Source organism: Hyaena hyaena, unplaced genomic scaffold, assembly GCF_003009895.1.
Source record: "Hyaena hyaena isolate Hyena2069 unplaced genomic scaffold, ASM300989v1 scaffold_274, whole genome shotgun sequence".
Lineage (NCBI taxonomy): Eukaryota > Metazoa > Chordata > Mammalia > Carnivora > Hyaenidae > Hyaena > Hyaena hyaena.
This window is the reverse complement of record NW_024080907.1, coordinates 918,430-929,285: the sequence shown is the minus strand read 5'-3', so window position 1 is coordinate 929,285 and position 10,856 is coordinate 918,430.

The following is a 10,856-nucleotide window of genomic DNA, read 5'->3' as shown; positions in this document are numbered from 1 at the left end:
TCAGAGAGAGAGGGAGACAGAAGATTTGAAGCAGGCTCTGTGCTGACAGCAAAGAGCCCAGTATGGGGCCCAAACTCACGAACCATGAGATCACAACCTGAGCTGAAGTTGATGCTTAACTGACTGAGCCACCCAGGCGCCCTGCGAGCAGGCCTTTGTTCAGCTGTGTGTCATGCTAGCATGACAAAGCCAGCCTCTCATGTACATCACCAAACACATATGCAGCTCCGAGGGTGTCTCAGGCACCCAGGTGGAAACACAGACCCTCCAGGCCTGCACAGCCTAGTGGGAGAAGGAGACCGGACAGGTCAGTAGGCTATGGTGGGAGCTCAGAGTGCCACCCAGCCCTGCCTGGAGCATCACAGCAGCTCCCTGAGGAGCAAGGAAGGATGAGGGTCACCTGCGTGGCTCAGTCGGTGAAGCGTCCGACTTTGACTCAGGTTGTGATCTCACAGTTCATGAGTTTGAGTCCTGCATTGGGCTCTCTGCTGACAGCTCAGAGCCTGGAGCCTGCTTTGGATTCTGTGTCTCCCTCTGTTTCTGTCCCTCCCCCACTGATGCTCGGTCTCTCTCTCTCTCTCTCAAAATTAAATAAACATTAAAAAGAAAAAGATCACTCTAAGAAAAAAGTCACTCTGGCTGTTGCAGGGGGGTATGGATGAATGTCAGGGTGATAAGCAGGGAGACCAGTTAGGATGGGACACCAGTAGTGGAGAGAAGGGAGGGGACCATTTTGTGTTGTATTTGGAGGCAGATATGGCAGAAGTTGCTGAGGCTTTGGATGTGGACAGTGAGCGAGGGGAAGGAAGGATGCAGGTTTCTGGCGAGACACCCGCGCAGAGAGGTGCCGCTCACTAAGAAGGAGAAGAGACAGGACAGGCTGGGAGGAGGCAACAAGAGCTAAGCTTTGAATATGTTAAGGGTGAGACACCCCTGAGACAACCAGGCAGTGGGATATATGGCTTTAGAACTCCGGAGAGAAGCCTTGTGAGGTTGGGTCTTGTGAGGGAGGAAAGTGGTTGGGTGTGACAGGATTAATTAAGGATTGGTGGGTCCTAGGGGCACCTGGGTGGCTCAGTCGGTTAAGTGTCTGGCTTCAGCTCAGGGTGGTTTGTGGGTTTCAGCCCCGGGTCGGGCTCTGTGCTGACAGCCAGCTCAGAGCCTGGATCCTGTCTTCGGATTCTGCGTCTCACTCTCTTTCTGTCCCTCTCCTGCTCACGCTGTCTCTCTCTCTCTCTCAAAAATAAATAAAACATAAAAAAATAAAAAAGAATTGGTGGGTCCTAAAGGCAAGGGTCTTTAAAGAATCTTGGTGAATAAGTCTTGGTGAGAAAGGGAAACTGAAGGGACCCCATTAAAAAAGCCATTTTTTTCCTTTGCTTCTTTTCTGGCTTCCATTCTTGCTGGGAGCAGCACCCCCACCCCACTCTACACAAGCCTTTTAATGCGAATAGTGCATGTCCTCCTTGCAAGGGACCAAGAGACAATGCCATCTTTGGAGTCTTCAGCCTTCCAGCACAATAGATAGCATCTAAGGAGTGACCAGGTGGGGTGGTCATGAACATTCTCCAAGACCACTGGCACCAGACACCTCGATGCCAAGACCCCTCACTTTAGGGAATGAATGTCTTAGAAAGGACACCTGGCCCCTGTCCTTGTTCTGACCAGACACAAGACTGCACAAGACTACAACCACCAATAAAAACCCCAGACCCCAAGCAAAGATGAGACTCATACTCTTTCCTTTCCAAGTCTCCAGGAAGCTCTGTCTGTATCCCTCCCTCCCTCTTTCTCTTTCTCCCTCTCTCTCCATGTATGAATATACATACCCATCTCATATATATATGTGTGTGTATATATATACACACATGTACACACACACATATATGTATATCTTTAATAAACTCTACTTTCACTACCTCCTCCTGGCTTGCATCTGATTTCCATCTTTCAAGAAGCCAGGGACCCTCTTGGCTAGTCCTGTGGGAACTTCTCTCTGGGTCCTGGGACCTGGCCTGTCTCCATCAGTAGTCTTGAAAAGTCAATTGCTTAGTTTACAATCTTATCTTTCAGTAGCAGGTATTTCCTGGAGCAAGAGGCTGGATTATTTTTGTTTGGTCTTAGCATTGTTTAACATGAGGAAGGGAAAGTGTGTTCATTTCAGTTCTCATCATTAACTGAGTGTCCTCAAGCAAGCACCTTAAAAGAAACAACTATTATATAGTGTTTGCCCTGCTGGACAGTTTTCTTTTATTTTTTTTAAAATGTTTTATTTATTTCTGAGAAAGAGACAGCATGAGCAGGGGAGGGTCAGAGAGAGAGACACACAGAATCCAAAACAGGCTCCAGATTCTCTGAGCTAGTTATCATCACAGAGCCCGACATGGGGCTCAAACCCACAAACCGTGAGATCATGACCTAAGCCACAGTCAGACGCTTAACCAACTGAGCCACCCAGGCACCCCATGCCCTGCTAGGCAGTTTTAACTCACTTGACTCTCACAACAACCCAATGAGATGTTATTTGCCCGCGTTATAGATGTGCCTCTTGTTTTAAACACAGACAAGTAACCTGTCTGAGGTCACATGGCTGATTAGGGGTAAGTCTGGGCCCCAGAATCCAAACTCTCACTCGCTCTCTTGCTTAGTTGCTTCACTTCTCAGTTTCTCCTTATATACAATGAGGGATTGGCCCAGACGATAAGGGTTTTGAGAGGGGGGGGTTGTTAAGGAAAGAATCATTCATGATACTTATTAAAGGTGGTAAGGGGACTTTACTGGCTATTACAGGAGTGTTTTATGGTGGGGAAGAGACACCATGCTCAACTCTGAATGCAATAAGGAAAAGTGGGGACTTATTGTCAATGACCAAGGAGTGGTCAGCGGAGAGAAAATTACCAAGAGGTAGATGTGGTGTCTCTTGGGGCACCTGGGTGGCTCAGTCAGTTAAATGTCCAACTTCGGCTCAGGTCATGATCTTGTAGCTCGTGAGTTTGACTCTTGCATTGGGCTCTCTGTTCTCAGCTCAGAGCCTGGAACCTGCTTTGGATCCTCTGTCTCCCTCTGTCTCTGCCCCTCCCTTGCATTCTCTCTCTCTCTCTCTCAAAAATAAACATTAAATAAATGGGGTGTCTCTTGATTAGATGGGGCCCCCAAATGTGGGGGAATGATTGGGTGGCAGCCGGTGGTACAGGAGGTGAAAGAATTCACTTGAGGCAGAACAAAGAAGATAGAAGATTATTGAGTATGCAAGGGAGCAGAGAGCTGGACAGCAGAGAGCAGACAGCGGCTGTCTGCCAGGATACAGGGGGAGGGGGCTGCTTTTAAGGAGGGAGGGAGAGGAGGTATGGCAACATATGGAATTTTCCCTTTTTTGGTAACTGTGCCAAATTGTAAGTAGCCCATTGGTCAGTTAGGGGCTGTGGATATTTTGAGGTGGGTCCTTTAGTGGGCCTTTTTTACTCAAGCCTGTTTACATGGAAGTGGCCTCCACAATAGGGTAATTTTTTTGCTAAGCTGACCTAGCAGGATTTTTGCTGAAGATAGGCCACAGTGAAAAGATATTCAGGGTGGTTAGACCAGCAGTGGGGGGTTTTCACTAAACTGACTCAGCTGGAGTCTTGCTCAAACTGGACAATGCAGAGATGAACAGAAGTTCTGAGAATCGGGGCCTGGTTGAGAAGGGAGTTCAGAGGAGCCTGTCTAAATTTGGTCAAGGAGAGACTCTTTATCAGGAGGGAAAACTTTCCCTCTATCATCTCCTGTTAAGTGAATGGAGTCTGCAATTAAACTGACAAAAGACAGACAAGCAAGAAAACAGAGTTTATTTTTGCATGTGTCACGCGCGCACACACACATACACACACACACAAAGTGGGAGTGCTCAGTGAGTAACTCAAAGGAGTGGTTAGACTTTGGGGCTTATATATATAATTTCGTAGGAAAAAGGGAAGGGGAGAAAAGGCTCCCCTGGGAAGAGCAAATAAATCTGTTTAGGAAAGACAAACGGGTTTTTAGAAGAACAGAGGTGAGATAAGAGAGTTTGTGACTGTGTTTGTTTATGCAGGGGTGAATGGCCTTTCTGTCTCAGAACCATAGAGCTTCCCTGGGGAGGGAATTGAGGGCGTGTTTGCTCTAGGTCTGTCTCCTGGGAGCAGACCCACACTGAAGAGGGAATTTATGGCACTTCTCATAATTTCTCATTGGTTTCTGCGTTTAGTTAGGTAAGTTCCGAGAAGGCATGTCTTTCTGTATCTGCTGAATCTCAGATGTCTTCAGCCTCAAATAATCTTTATATGAACTCCAGGAGTGTGAGTGGGTCCCCACAGGTCTCATCCAGTTCCGTCATTCTGTGGCTCACCGTGAAATGGCAAACGACAATGTGAGGCTTGTCACATGGGTCACATGCATGCCACAGCTGTTGCGGCCACGGCTCTCAAACCACTGCTTGGTGTCTTCCACCCGACGAAGGCATTCTTTGAAACTGAAGCTGTCTTGGTCTGGGGACAGCGTGTTCAGTGGAGGGCGGGGACGTTAGTTGAGATGACAAAAGCTTTTTGGATTGGAAGCGGTGAAGGGAAGTGGGCGAGAGCTTCCAAGCGCTGAGACAGCACGTGGGAGGGAAGGGACTGGTATTTACAGGGCACACATTTTGTGCTCAGTAGTCACCTTCACTTTGTCTCATTCCATTTTCCCAATAATCCTATGAGGTAGGGATGAGTCAAGCCCCACTGATCAGATCCGGAGACCAAGGTTCAAGTGCAAGTAATTTACTCAAACTGCCACGACTTGTATGTTGGGTCCGCAGGAACAAACAGTGAGCAGTGGAGACAGAGGATGCTTGGAAGAGACACTGAGGCCAGACTTTGGAGATCAGAGGCTGAGACTATATGAAACATGAAAGGGCCTCTCTAGTTAGAAAAGGCATGCACCCAGATGGCTCTGGGAGCCAGGGTTAAGGCCTGAGCCTGCCGTCCTGAGCCGCTGTTCCAGGTCCGAGAAGAACTCTCTAGGGGTGGAGGGGGGTGGAGGTGGAGGGGAACACACCCTGAGGCTGCGGCTCTCTCTCCCAGCAGTCTAGCCTCTGTCGGCTCAGTGCCTCTAGCACATCTTGGGCACTTTGAAGAGTATACAGGTGCCTTTGATTTCTGTCCCCTTCCTGCCCAGAAGGCGGGCTACAGCTCCTGTCTCCTTCTACCTGGCTGCCACAAATTTCCTCCCTTCCTTATTTCTGGGGACTGAGAAAGTAAAAATTAGCAAGGAATGAGAAGTTAAAAACGTGCCCTGCCATTCGTGGCTCAGGGATAACAAAGACAAAGCCAGCTACAAAATGAAAGAGGAAACACTATTTCTGTCAAGGCCAAGGCCACGCAGGGCTGTGAAGACTTGGGCTCCCTTTCTCATTGAGAGATCTCGGTCTCTACATGCGGAAACTTTGCTCTTTGAAATTGTATCAGCAGGAAGGAAACATCCCACTCTTGCCTGCAGTGCCTAATTCACTTTGACACAGAGAAGCAACTTCCGTTTACAACCCAAGTGGACAGCATTAGGTAAAGGATTTGGGGGCACACCATTCTACATCTATCTGAATTTAGTAGTTTCCGAGGAAATGCGGCCTTGGGTCCATTTTGCAGTCTGGATTTTGCCTTTGCTTTGAGCCCATCCAAACCCCGGTGCAGGTACACGTCCGACGTCCACCCTCCCCCACATAACAACTGTAGGTTCTTCCGTGTTGGATGAGATGCCCTGTGGTTCCTGTTGTGCTACGGACTCTCCTTCCTTGCCACTGGGCAAAAAAACCCTGACTTTGTCAGTCTATAGGCAAGTCTCTGGTGACCACGGGCTGATTGGGCTAGGGCTTGACTTTGTCTCCCAAAGCCCGAAACAAAGGCAAGGATTGTTTGAGTCAGCCTGCTCCTTGGATGGGTAGAGGGCACACAGAGCATCGCATTCTTCTGGAAAACCCACAGAGCTTTCTGTATATAACTGTCTTGTTTCTCTGGTGCTCACGGTGTGGCAGCCACTGGGCTGAGGGCTTTACAGTGTCCTATTACTTAATCCTCATCCCACCTCATGAAGTAGGTCCTCTTATCATCATTCCCATTTAATAAGGTGAAGAAACTGAGGCACGGAGAGATTAAATGGCTTGCCCAACAAAGTCATGCAGTTAGTAAGTGGCTTAGTTAGAATGTGAAACATCAAGTTGGAGTACAGAGCCCTGAACCACTAGGTCCTAAACCTCTGATGCTCTTAATATCTCAGTACTTTCTTCAACTGCCACCCCCCCATCCAAAAGAAATATTTCACAGATCTGTTAAGTTTTATGTCCTACACCTTAATAACCATTTAGGTCCTAACAATGCCATAGCTATTTGAAAATAAATACTATTTAAATAATACTAAACATCTACATTAAAAGAAAAAAATTGTATTTAATTTTTAAACAACCTGTACCTAGTAATGGAATGTGTGCTGGTTGGGCACTGCACAACTTTTCCAACTTTGGGATCAGATTTGGACACCATCACCCTCATTCCACATTCATTTTTCTCATGTGTTAAAAAAACAAAGTTCAGGGACACCTGGATGGCTTGGTCGGTAGAGCAGGTGATTCTTGATCTCGGGTTGTGAGTTCCAGCCCCATGTAGGGTACATAGGGTTTACTGAAAAATAAAATGAGATTTTTAAAAGTTAAAAAAAAAATTCAACCAAGTAAATTTGAAAATCTCCTGGATTTATTAAACGATTTGTGAAATGGGCAGCACCCTGTCTGGTGGGGTGAAGGTGCTTTAAGGAACTGTACAGAATGGAAGGTATTTGTAGGAAGGAGGGTGGGGCAAGAAAGTTACAAGAGGGAGGGGGGACACTCCCCCCCCCCTCATGTGGGGAAGGATTGCTTCAGGCAGGACCACCTTTCCTTATGGGGAAGGGAAGTGGGTCTTATCCTGCAGATTACCTCTTCTTTCTTTGAGGTGGGGGGAGGTTGGGGGAGAGGATAGAGAGGGCGCATGTGACAGATTAACTCATTTGTGCTTATTAGACAACTCCTGAGGTAGGTACCTGGCTGGCTCAGTCTGAGGAATGTGTGACGTCTGGTCTCCGGGTCATGAGTTTGAGCCCCAGCTGAGTATAGAGATTACTTAAGTAAAAATAATACTTAAGAAAATAAGAAACTCTTTACTGATAGGTTGAAATTTAATTTCTGAAGAAGGTTAGGTAATAAGCCCTGGTTTGGTGACTTGGCCTGGCCCAAGTAATGCCATTTTGGGCCTTTCAATTCTTTTCATAACACATGGTACTTGCCTTCTATCACAGAAAACACCAAAAACTCCTTTTCACAAAGATATGACGTGTGGGGATCCATTCAAAACCCAAGAATTTGTATGAATATTTTATTTATTTATTTTGAAAGAGAGAGAGCAGGGGAGAGGCAGAGAGACAGAGAATCCCAAGCAGTCTCCGTGCTGTTAGCCCTCAGTCCAATGCGGGGCTCCAACTCACAAACTGTGAGATCAAGACCTGAGCCAAAGTCAAGAGCTGGCTGCTAAACTGTGCCACGCAGGTGTCCCTGTGTAAATATTTTAAGCTGAAGTCAGTTGAAATGTAACAGGTGCAGAAAGAAGCCTTCTTGGAGTTTCCTTTATCTGACTAAAAGCAGCAAGTTCTGAGAAACGAAGCTGTCATAAACCCTTTCTCCTGGGGGGTTTCATGGCCACGAAAATGAACTCATACCTGCCTAAACAATTATCACACACTTTCTCGTCTTCTGTTTGTTTTTGTAAAAACCCATTTGTCTTTCCTCTTGTTTTAAATTTATTTTGAGAGAGAGAGAGTGTGATAGGCAGAGGGAGAAGAAAGAGGGAACTCCAAGTAGGCTCAAGCCTCAGTGCGTCTGACGGGGGCTTTATCCCATGAACTGTGAGATCATGACCTGAACCAAGATCAAGAGTAGGATGCTTAACTGAATGAGCCACCCAGGCGTCCCTTGCCTTTTTTTTTTTTTTTTTTTTAAGATTTTCTTTTTAAGTAATCTCTACACCCAATGTAGGGCTGGAACTTACAACTCTGAGATCAAGAGTCACATGCTCTACTGGGTGAGCCAGCTAGGTGCACCCTATTTGTCTTTTCTAAACACACACACACACACACACACACACACACACGAAAAAACCAAAAGCCAATTTGTTCTTCCTTATGGAAGCCTTTTCTTCCTCCTCTTTTTTTAAGATTTTCTTTTTAAGTAATCTCTACACCCAATGTAGGGCTGGAACTTACAACTCTGAGATCAAGAGTCGCATGCTCTACTGGGTGAGCCAGCTAGGTGCACCCTATTTGTCTTTTCTAAACACACACACACACACACACACACACACACACACACACGAAAAAACCAAAAGCCAATTTGTTCTTCCTTATGGAAGCCTTTTCTTCCTCCTCTCTTCTTCCCCACTAAACTAGACATAAAAGCCCGAAATCCTAACCACTCCTTTGAGTTACTTATCACTGAGTACTCCCACATGTATTTGCACGGTATGCAAAAATAAACATTTCGTCTCTTTTCTCTTGCTAATCTGCATTTTGTCAGTTAAATTCACAGACTTCCAAGAAGTGAACCTAAGAGGGCAGAGAAAATGGTTTTCCTCCCCAACAATATTGTCAAAGACAACGTAACATGATTTAATGTTGAAACTATAAACTACCTGAAGTTAGTAGTTTTGCACGGGGTCCAACAGATGTTGCTGAGTTTCCCTTGAAAAATTAAAATGCCCCTGGTGCCCCTATGAATTTGCTCTTATTCTCTGGGATGCCTTGCCGCCCAATTTGGGAACCATGATGCCTAAGCCATATCAAAAGTGATAGGACCCCTGGGACCCGGCTTGTTTTCTCAGCAGTCTCTAGTTCCTCTGGACGTGCCCTTCCGGCCCGTGACTGTATCCCTTGTGCCAACATCAGTAGCCTGGCACAGAGTAAGAATTCAGTTGGAGGAGGTGTTGCATGAGCTTAGGGAGCACAGGTAGATAGCACACGTGATTAAGGTTTGGGGGATATTTCACCCCCCTCCCCCCCATGAGTAATACATGAGTAAATACATCCAGGCTTTTAGATGTAAACACCACTAATTTCTCTTCCTCTTCTGGCTCTTTTTTTCCCTAGACTTCATGCAGACCACACTCTCCCTATTCCCATACTTTCTTCTCTCGAGAACAAGAGAGATGAATTAGGTTACTGTTTTTTACACTGCACTCTATTATCAGAGCATTGCAGTCTGTGTCGCATCAGGTCACTTTTCTGCTCAAAACCTGCAGTGACTATCCAGCTCACTCTGAGTCACTGTCAAAAGTCCCATAGGGCTCAGATAATCTGCTGTAGCCTTTCGTCCTTGTCCTTGACCTCATGTCTTGCTGCTCCTCCCGGCTTATTCTTCTCTAGCCAATCAGGCCTCCTCCTCGCTACACCCCAACTCTGGGTGTTTACTCTTCACTGAGTAGCTAGCTGTTCCCTTGGCCTGGAAGGCTCTTGTCCAACACGTGGAAATAGTCAGGACCACCCAAATGAGCGTGAGCAAAGGCTATTGATTCAGTTTGCTACAGCAAGAGGGTCACAGCTACCACCACCTGCATGTTGCCAAGATTCAAAGGCTATAGGGGATGTTGTTTGGCTCCGTGGACAGCCATAGTGTGGCGATATAATACAGGTCAACAATCCGATGCCTACAACTCTGAAATGCAAGTATATCTCTGAAAACCAAGTTTTGTGGCAAACTCATTTGGTAGCAAATTTTGACCCAAGTTTACTTGAGGCTCTTGAGAGTCTCTATTTATCCGGCTTACTGCGAATTGAACAGGTTTTGCTGCAGAAACATTGGTTTCAGGGTGTTGCCCCAGAATCTCTGGGGGTGTCACATATTATACCCATGGAGGGAAGAGAGCACCTTCAAATATCTTTGAAACAATGTGTATAGCGAAGGGGAGCTTGTGGTAGAGCACAGCCTTCCTGAACAAAGCAGAGAGCTGGTCCTCTGTAGGTTTGTACCAGAGCACAGCTGTTGCTGATTGGGGTTGGTTTCCAGGATTCTGGATTCCAGTTACTCATTCACAATTGGGGATTAAGGCCAAAGAACTGTCAGTCTTCCTATTCATTTGGATTTGTAGAATGGGAACTTTTGTCACACCCTGTTACCTCTCTGATGTGCAGAACAAGGACAAAAGGAAAAAATAAGGCTCCTTACAACTTCGAGTCCATTGACAAGCAAGTCCCTGAGACAGGCAGAGTGACCCTCCCCTAGGAACTCGACTGTCTCCATGTTAATATTTGCTAAGGGCAAAAGGGAATCTTAGCTTCACATTTTCCTGACCTTTGGGATCCTGTAGGTCTCCTTTAACCTACAAATATTCCTTTGGAAACTTCTTTTCTCTCTACCCTCCAAGATACATGTTAGTAATCACCCTCCAAGCATGTGGCCATACACCTCTGAAGGGTCTCATGACTCAGGTTTTATTAGACAGTAATAAATGACCTTCTCCTAACAACACCGAGCTCCCTGAAGGTCCTGGAAACCTTGTGTCCAAAATTCCTTAGAGACTTAAGCTATCCCTAACCCCCTCCCAATCTGAAAGTATATAATCCATTGCTCCTCACAACCCCACTGCAGCTCTTTCTGCCCACGGTCCTGTCCCTGGGCGTTAACAAGGCCACCTTCTTACACCAAAGATTTCTCAAAAATTCTCTTGTGACCGACCTTTCAACGTTTCCACATCACTTTCCAAATCTGAAAAACCTTGCATTCTGAGAAACACTTGGTCCAAAAGGTTCAGATAAGCAACTGTGGACCTGAAGTACTTCCATCCGTTTTTGAG